Raw genomic sequence first — 9,717 nt, forward strand, 5'->3', positions numbered from 1 at the left:
AAAAACTACTCTGACCAAATTTCACTTTCCCTGCCAAAAAGAAAAACCAAAACTTGTCGATGGAGCAATCAGATCAGTGTAAACCACTTGGATGGTAAATAACACACAGGATGAATTCCCTGGAGAAGTTGATATCATTCCTCAAAAGACTAATGGATTAATTCTAAAACCACAAGAAATCTCCACATAATGAGACCAAGTCTGAGAAAATTTTAGCTATAAGATGAGTTAACCTATTCAAGTTCCTAGGAATAATCTCAAAGAACTTTTTTTCCATTGGTTTGTAAAATTCTATCATGCTGAAGTCAATCCAGTTTTTGGGGTTACATTAAGCAAATAAATAACCAAGTTGGGCTGAACCTTAGCAAATTATGTCCCCTATCAACTAACAGTTGACTGCATTTTGGCAATGTTAGGCAACCCTATTAACACCATCACAAGCATGGTGATGATATAGTGACCAATTGTTCCTCATGTACAATTACAAATGACAAACAAAAAATACAATTTCATCAGATCTAAGAAAACAAACCATTCCACAGGCTATGCAACAGAATTGATGCTAACAGTTTCTTTGATTGTGCAAAGACAGCACTCATCACCCAAGGAAGATAAGAAGAAGCATATTTGGGGCATTGAAATGGCTAAGGTGAAGGCCAATGAACTTACTAGGATTGAACACCATACAGGCATGTATCTCATCAAAGAAGGGAGAAGGAATCCCTGGAAGATAATCTCCTCCCACACTGAAACTACTATTACATAGAGGGCCATTGCCACTGGATCTCGAACCACAATTGACTGCCCAACGCATTATAGAGTGATGGCAACAGATCAAGGTAGACCTGGATAGCCAATTGACCATAGGGAACATGAGACATCCCAAGCCAACATCAAACAGCCAGTTCCCACTCAGGCTGAACCTAAACCAATCAGATGAAAGGGAATGAAATTTTGTGAGGCAGTGATGAAGGATTGCAAACCCAGCAAGGCCTTCGGTCACATCCGTCAAAAGGCTGTACAGAGCTTGGCCTCTATATGTCATGAGATTCCTTGCTAAAGCCAGTTGCATGGGCATGGAAATGAGTTATTCAAGATCCAACAAAACAGAATGAAGCAATCCCGAGGAAGTATAAGTGTATAACCTGCAGAAACAAATGGGTTTTAACTGCTTGCATTCCGTTAATTCATAAAAACAAAATTTTATAGCGATTATTACATATTAACAACTCCTTTGAGTCGACCTGAAAAGCTACCTAGATTTTTTTTAAACTACGCACTAAGAGTATACCAACGAACTTGTACAACAAGTCCATATTAACTCATCCTGTCAGTGGACTATTAACAACAGTGCTTGGCTACAATAAAAGATTTCTGCACTTGTTTTCCTCTTGTACTAACTCTGCAAGACACTTTATAACCATATGTAGGGTTTCCATGAAAGGTTTGGATCCCATGTTTGGTGGAAACCCATTAATTGGTTATCACCTCTATTGTGGAGTACTTGAACAAACTATGGCAGAGTTTTGCACTGCATTAGGTTGAAGTTCAGGAGCAAGTCCCAAACAAACCTTCTGGGAGTCCTGACCATAAGTACCCACAGCGGCCAAGGATATTGTTTAGTCATTTATTTCTGGATGTTACATCATAAAAAGTGACAAAAATGCCCACCTGAAAAATGGTCTCTGCTGTCCATGGTACAGACCAAGGTTTACTGGGTATTCTAAAAACTGCATCTACAGCCTGAAACAGGATCAAACCATCAAACACTTCGACTTGTCATAGAATTCCACTGATATGTCTAATATCACTATCCAAAAATACCAAAATAGATCCAAAATAATAAACTAGTCAACATTTTGAAGAAGTATAATAGCTTGAGTAGTATCCACAGTCTATTACCACATACTATCTATACACATGAGCTCTGGCATCTCTTGTAACGTAAAGCATTCCAGTTTGAAGGATACGAAGCCAATAATTCATCATTTGGACAGAAATAGGGTTGTGAATACCATTGAACATGTGGTCCATGCTTCTACTATAATCCCACCTACCAACCCTCCTTTTCTTTCAACTCCATTTTTTAATCTAATTCTGAAAACTTTTCCTCATAAAAACTGAATATTAATCGAAATAAAAAGAAAAGCTAGTCAATCAAGCATGCAACTCATTAGTCAATTGGTCCAGGTTTGTCAGTATGGATGAGAATACGACCACAAATGAAGCTATGAAGATCTTAAGCCCAATCAATATCTAACCAAAATATGAGTTGAAATGCACTTACGAGGCAACAGTAGGGCGTGTTTGTATGGTTGTGGGTTCTTTCCCCCCCCCCCATGTGATGGGTTCAATTATAAGGCCCAAAGTTAGGCCCACAAGGGTTACACAGGATTAGTAGTTAAGTAGTTGGGTTAGATAAGAATATTTAATAATGAGATAGATTTAATATTTTCAGTCTATTTAATTTATTCATCGTGCTAAGAGTGCTAAGGAGCCCTCTTATGAGACAATTTGGGAATTTAAGAAGTTTTTAATACATTTAATACACCCCGTCAATTGAAGGTAATTTTAGTAAAGAATATGACCCCAAGGGGGTTTGCTCAATTGGCAAAAGGCCAACACCTCACAATTAAGAGGTCATGAGTTCAAATCTTCTAAGGGCCAAAAAATAAGGGAAAAAAAGGAGAGTAAAGAATATGAGTTCTTTTTATGAGTTTCAGAGTTGTTGAGTTTGGCATATGGGATTGGTATCCCAAACCTGATTTCTTTTCTTTTGTTGTCTTCTCCTCTCTTCTTTTTCTCCATTGATTACCATGCCACTGAAATAAACAAACCAGTGAGCTTTTTCAACCCCGATTTATCAGAAAAACATTTCAGATCTGGGTCTGTGGAGCAGCCGATCTAATTATTCTTAATCTGGAATCTAGGTTGGCTGACTGCATCAACTTAGTATCAGAGCCTAACCTAGCCATGGATACCTCTAATTTCAAGACTACAGTTTGTTTGCCAAATGGAAATAATTCTTCCCATTCATAGGTAAAGGGAAAAACACGAATCTTGTCTCGTAGTTTATGTAGAGATGTTTTCGAAAACATATGAGTCATGAGATCATCAAGTTTTCATCCAATTTTCAGTTTCTTCCTACTGTGATGGTGCTAGATGTCATATATTTCCTTCTTCCAAAAATGTCATCATTGTTGGCCAATCATGGTTAGAAGAAAGGAAAGTTGTCCTTGATCATGAAGGGAACTTGCATACGTTAAAGTCCTCTCATCTACAACAAACTATTGTCTTGAAAGGGATGAAACATAAAAGCTCTATAAAGCCGGTTGAAGGCTTGAAGCAACAACAACAGTGCATCCACAAAAGGAGTAGAAAGGGGCAAAACAAGATGAAGAACTTGTTCCTACAGAGCCTATCAAGGAAATTCAGCCCCTCTGAGCAAAAAACAAGCTTGTGAAAGATCCTACTGCAGAAAAATATGTGCTAACCCTTGAGTTTTTTATTCCCCACAATCCTGTGGATTACTTCTCCATTGGACACAGGAGATGCAGTGATGCAGCTCGGCGAGGGATTAGTGCTATCTTTTGACTTGATTTTTATTTACTTCCTTTATTGGTTAGAGATTAGATTAACAGTCTTTTATTTAGATTTGATTTTTATTTTAGTTGCTATCTAGGTTTAGTTTCCATTTTTAATTAGCTTCCAAAATTATGCCATTATTTTTTCTTTAAATAGCCCTGTAATGGAGAAGAACTCAGTTTTAGATTTTTGGAAATTGAATGTTTAATTGGCTTAACAGTGGTTGCCGTGACCTCCATCTCCTTCTTCTTCTTCTTCTTCTTCTTCTTCTTCTTCTTCTTCTTTGTTGAGTCTTCTTCTTCTCTTCCCTGCAATCTCTCTTTTGTCTTCTCTTCTTCTTCCTAATCCTTTTAGTTCTTTCGGTTTATACTCTGATCGGATATACTCTGATTCTGGGCAACGTTAGCAGCACCACACAAGTGGGTCATCTCCATCATACCCTAAGCTATTGGTACGTTTAACTTGGAGCAACAGTAGCCAGCCCTAAGGCAATTCAGATATCTGAATCTGAAGTCGAAAACACTTCTGGTTTGTGAATTATAACTCTGCAACCAGATCTGAAACAACATCCATCGCCAGACCTGAGTTGCAGGTTCAGATCTCCTCCTCTCCTTTACTGTTTGGGTGATCCATGACTGCATCCAAGAGGCTTCTGACATGGGGACCTTAGCCTAAAGTGTGAGATCAAACAGAGCTCTAATGAAGAAGTTTTCTTCAATGAAGCTGCAACTGGTACTTCCGCCTTGGGTTTGAGAAGCAGCGAAGAAGACTACTCCTCTCTCCCACGATTCTCCCAAGTCTTTAAAGCCTTCCTTTTTCTCTTAAGTACTTTATTTATTGTTTTCCCCTATTGCCCATCTCCATTATTCTTAATCCCACTTGTGTCCCCTTTACTTGACCGACCCCTCTATCACTTAGGAATTCCAGATTATTTACAAGTCTGCCACCCTATTACAAGAGTCCTAGTATTTACAATTCTGCCATTTTATTTTTGTGTTGAGTTATTTGGTCATTATTGTGGGCCCTAAGCGATTTGATTCCTGTTCTTGGAACCCGGATTCGCATCATGCAGCAAGGACCAAATGAGATCCTAATGACAATTTTATTGTGCATTGGCCTTACTACAAATTTCATTATCTCAAACAGCTTAGCAAATCCTTTTAACATAGAATTTAGAAGAAATATTTGGGAAAATGTAATGATTCACCTCTGTGAGTTTAACAGGGTTTCAAGAGGGTAAATTCCTCCAAGACTTTGGAATAACCCTTTTGATGCCATGGTTCGTAAACTCAAGCGAAACATGCGAAATTTCGCATGTTTCGACACAGGTCGAAACAAAACCATAGGGGATTTTAAAAAATCTCCTGTTTCAACCTGGTTTCCACAGGTTTCGACCAAAATTCCCATGTTTCAAAAATTTCGACCTTCTCTTGTGCATTTTGTCTCCCAAGTGTGGGAAGCTTGGGGAAACAGGGGATATTTTCATTTTTTGACACTTATTTATGTCAAATATCATTTAAGTAAATGTTTCATTTACTATATTATTCATAAATAAGGAAATACCCCCTATTTGAATCCAATAAAAATAGTTTAAAAATCAAATTCCTAAAGGATAAAAAGTCAACCCCTCAGTCCAAGAACAAAAACTGGATTTTGGTTATAGGGGCGATTTTCAACTTTTAAATACTGGGGTTTTTCTCAATTATGAAAATTTTATAAATCCTATAATGTTAAAACATTGCTAAAAACCAAAAATCCGGCCAAATAATATTTTGTTTTGATATCCCTAAAATCATTTTCATTCAGGCGATTTTAACAGCATTCACGCACTTTAAAATAAGTTTGACCAGAATATAACTATGTCATTACAACTCAGATTTAAGTAATCTTAGACTTGTTGGAAAGTTGATTTTATGTTATACCTAATACAAAAAGTCTAATGTAAAAATAAAAATCATCTGACCAGTCAAACTTATTATAGAACAAGAGCATTTCTCTAAATGTTGATTCTTTATAACTTAATGTGACTTTATGTTTTTTTTTTATGATTTGATGCGGCTAAATGTTGATTTTAATGACTTGATGTGGCTTAATGTTTATTATTTATGATATAAGATATATATAGCTTACTAAATAATGCTAAAAACTGATAACATGCGTGCCTTGAGGGTAGTGAGTCACCACTTGGATGGAACCGCCTCGACACTTTACTTGGAATTGAATCACTAGTTTCGAGTGTTGAGTAATTGAGTCACTACTGTTCAGTGTTGATAGATAACTATCGATGATGTAATATTTTTATCTATTTTGGATCATTTGGATTATGACTTATATTTTGATGTAGATTATAGACTATATATAGTCATTATGTAGTAAAGTTTCAAAATTTAAGCCAACAAGTCAACGTAATGATTATCGAACCTTTGGTTCACCACACAAGTAAAACTTTGTGTTTTTTTTATTAAACTAATGATGTGAATGTGTTAGAAATGTTTAAAATAGGTTGTACACAAAAAATCATACAAAAAAAATACTGTTTGGGGGTCGAAACCTAAGTTCCACCATATCGAGAAAAATTCCCCGGTATCCTCAAAATTTCGGTCTCCCCAAAGGTCCAAACCTGGTCGAAACCCGATACCGTGAACCTTGTTTGATGCTACTGCCAATGCAGAAAGGGATTCCTTCTTTGATTATATATTTAGCATGTGAGGTATTAATCATGATGGAGAAAATTCCTCATATTCCTCTGATACAGGTGCTCGTACTAATTGAGACATTATCAGAACTTTGCCCGAGGCATTAATCTACGGTCATTAACTTAATGGGCATCAGTCTTTCCAGTTGACTTATAATGGATCCATAACCCAGCTCCGGTTTGAAGGGAATTTTTGAGATTGTATGATAAGTACATGCGGCATAAGAACTAATTGTGATGGTCAACAATGCTATGATCATAGCCAGGTAATTGCAATTAGCAAAAAAATTGGAAAATTATATTTCCTCAAGGATGGCATGAGTAGCCTTGGGCGAGACACATCCTTATCAAAATTTGAAATCAAAAGAATTCGAAATTGAGAACTTTTCCTACATGAGCAACAAAGCATCATTTGATACTGAAATAGCAACACTAATCTAAGGAGCATCCAATTTCTGCACCTAATGGGACCTGCAATCGGAGCCACATCCAACTAGAAGTTGTTTGGCCCAGTTTCACTTCTGCACAGAGATGAAGGACGATCACACCGAAGACATTATCGGGTTAGGATCTGAGTCCCCTAAGTCTTTAGGTTCTCTTTTTATTGAGTCTCCTACTGTAATCTCTCCTGATGCTTATTCCATCGGTTATCAATAAAAATGCCTCTTTCTTGTATATGAAGTCTCTTTCCTCTTTCCTGTTAGATGAGAACACTGCTACTTCACCATGCAAAAACAAGGACCCCCTTGCCACCTTTAGATAAACCCACAAAACCACTTTCCATCGAGGCAGTTTATCAGTGCCTCAATGGTTTTAGCAACCAACATTAGTCCAAACATCAACAATTACAAAAATGATATGCTCATGTGGCAATTTGGACCACATCAACCAATAGTAAAAACAATCCATTTTCAATACACTTGTACGTCAATGCTCAAAGTGCCTCTTATCTTGGCTCAATATGTCCGTAAAGAGATAAGATTGAATTAGAGAGGTTGAAACTTGGTTAGATCCCTTGCACATATTGGGAGGTTTTGAAAATCTTCATGAACCTCAAGCCTCCTTATCTTAGCTCAGTGGACTCCTAGTAAGTTACTGACAAAATGTGATTAAACTGAAAAAGAAAGAGGAAAAACGAAGTATTTAAAATTTTTAGATCCTAAAGGGCCACCATTATTCATAAGAGAAGAAGGAATCACTTTGTTTAACGAAGTAGAACACAGCTAGATGGAGTCTTCTACCCGAATCCTGGACATCCAATCCGTCCTATTAGATGTCATACTTGGAGCAAGACCTAATCTATGCATATGTTTTCTCCCCACTTCTCCTATGGTAATTTTGGCATGCCCCGAGCTCTTTTACATCCTTCTATTTGGATCAGATCACTCCTCCTTACTAGTGCATCCAATGGCCTCCGTTGAACATGGTCATACTATCTCAAACGACTTTCCCGAAGTTTATCATAAATCGGGGCAACTCCCGAGTACACTCTAATGCTGTCATTCCTTACCTTATCTTTCCTAGTTTTTTTGCACATCCATCTTAATATTCTCATCTCTGCTAACAGAGCTTATCAATATGTCACTTCTTAATTGCCCAACATTCTGCACCATATATCATAGTTGGGCGTATGACTGTCCTATAGAATTTCCCCTTAAGTATATCAATTGTAAATAAAAGTGCATGCTAATGGGCAACATGAAGACAAAAATGATGAAGGTACACAAACGATAGAAGTCGAGGATAGTGCACATCGTAGATGGACCGTGCTCCAGTTCCCTAAGTTATCAAGCGACAGAAAAGTACAAGACAGTGATAGACCACTTGGACAAGGCATATAGAGACTCCAGAACTGCCTTGTGGATTTGGACTACTGTAAGCCAATTTTCTATTCCAAAAATTGAAATTTCAGCTCTTTGTAGAATTTAAGAACACCTACACAGAGTAAGCCAACATCTCTTCCATATAAAGGAACTAGAAAGTAACAATTTAAGTCCATAAAATCTAGTAGTAATGCTCAAACATGAAATAAATAACCAAGACCGAGACTGAGTAAATCTAACCTTCTGAAAAATTGAAATCCAGTCCATTTTCACAGTGCCTGATTGATCTAATTCTTCCTTGCATAGTTCCTCCGGCAGCTTATCATGCCTAAAGCACCAAACTCTCCATATCTAAGAGATTCAAATGCGACAAGAAATAGTTAACATGTAATTCAATTTACAGCTATAGATCAAACAAAATTACGCAAAAGGTAGCACTTATCGATATTCAAAGTAAAATTTAAGAAAAAAAATCGAGTTTTATATCACTTAACTTACATTCTTTGAAGATCTGGAATGAGACTCAACAAAATGTATAAACTCCGATCGAGCACACGAATCCCCATTACGCTTCTAAACCCTGGGCTCAGAAATGGATGATAAGAGAAGCGGGGGGCTATCGAGTGTCGATTGAGGCAGTAGCAGCAACGAATCAACATGGATTAATCCCGGATTTGTTAAAATCCGGCATAGATGATGAGCCTCCAACCTCTGCATTGCAGAACTAAAACCCTAGTGCAGCCCTAAATAAATAAATCACCTGCGACGTCTTTTGACGAAATATGACATTTCTCGATGCGGAAGAGAATAACCTCTTCGATTCAAACATGCAAATAAAAAGCGCGGGAACGAAACTCAAATCCTAACGGTCTCGTAATCGAATCCCACATTCCCATTGCAGAAGTGTAGTGTCTTAAATAATTATTGGGAAAAAGAACCTGTTCTAAAAAAAAAAAAAACCAGTTCTGCTGGTACAGGAAACGCCCAGAGAGACAGGATCGGAGAAAAGACGACTCTGCCCAGGGCACTGGAGATGCTGGTGTGCCCTTTCATTGGGGCCTGTGTACTGACATTTCCTACGCCAGTAGGACAGGGCTTTTCGCCCTTAGCTATCGCTCTTTGATATCATTTTTCATTTTTATTTTTATTTATATAACAAAAATCATTAATAAAAATCATTTTTTATTAAAACACAAAAATTGTTTGATAACTACTTAACAAAAATGGTTTTTTTGTGAGAAATAGTTTGGTATCCCAATGTGCAAAATGATTTTTTAAATAAATGGGTAAATAGGTGTTCCCTTCTCCCATCTTCCTCCACTTTGGACTGAAGAATAGTGGGGCAAAGGATTTAGATTTTTAATTACAAAACAAATGACTACGTTGTTTAACGCAATGACTATGTTGGGGCTTTAAGCACATGCTTATCAAAGTTCAACGTAAAAATAACTAAAATCAATTTTGGCCAAAACACATAAATGACTCTTGATCTCTTTTTTATTTTTGTGTTTTATCATTTTTTTGTAAATAAAAACAAGTTCCATTAATGATATCAAATGCAATGAAAATTGTTTTTGTGAACAAAAAAAAAAATTGATACCAAAGAGGGATCCA

General features: G+C 36.9%; 1 pseudogene; it reads right to left on the reverse strand.

Annotated features, from left to right (window-relative positions):
* Positions 1–214: 214 nt before the first annotated feature.
* LOC122061205 lies at positions 215–8,666 on the reverse strand (annotated as a pseudogene).
* Between the last annotated feature and the right edge of the window lie 1,051 nt (positions 8,667–9,717).

Source organism: Macadamia integrifolia, chromosome 14 (genome assembly GCF_013358625.1).
Source record: "Macadamia integrifolia cultivar HAES 741 chromosome 14, SCU_Mint_v3, whole genome shotgun sequence".
NCBI lineage: Eukaryota > Viridiplantae > Streptophyta > Magnoliopsida > Proteales > Proteaceae > Macadamia > Macadamia integrifolia.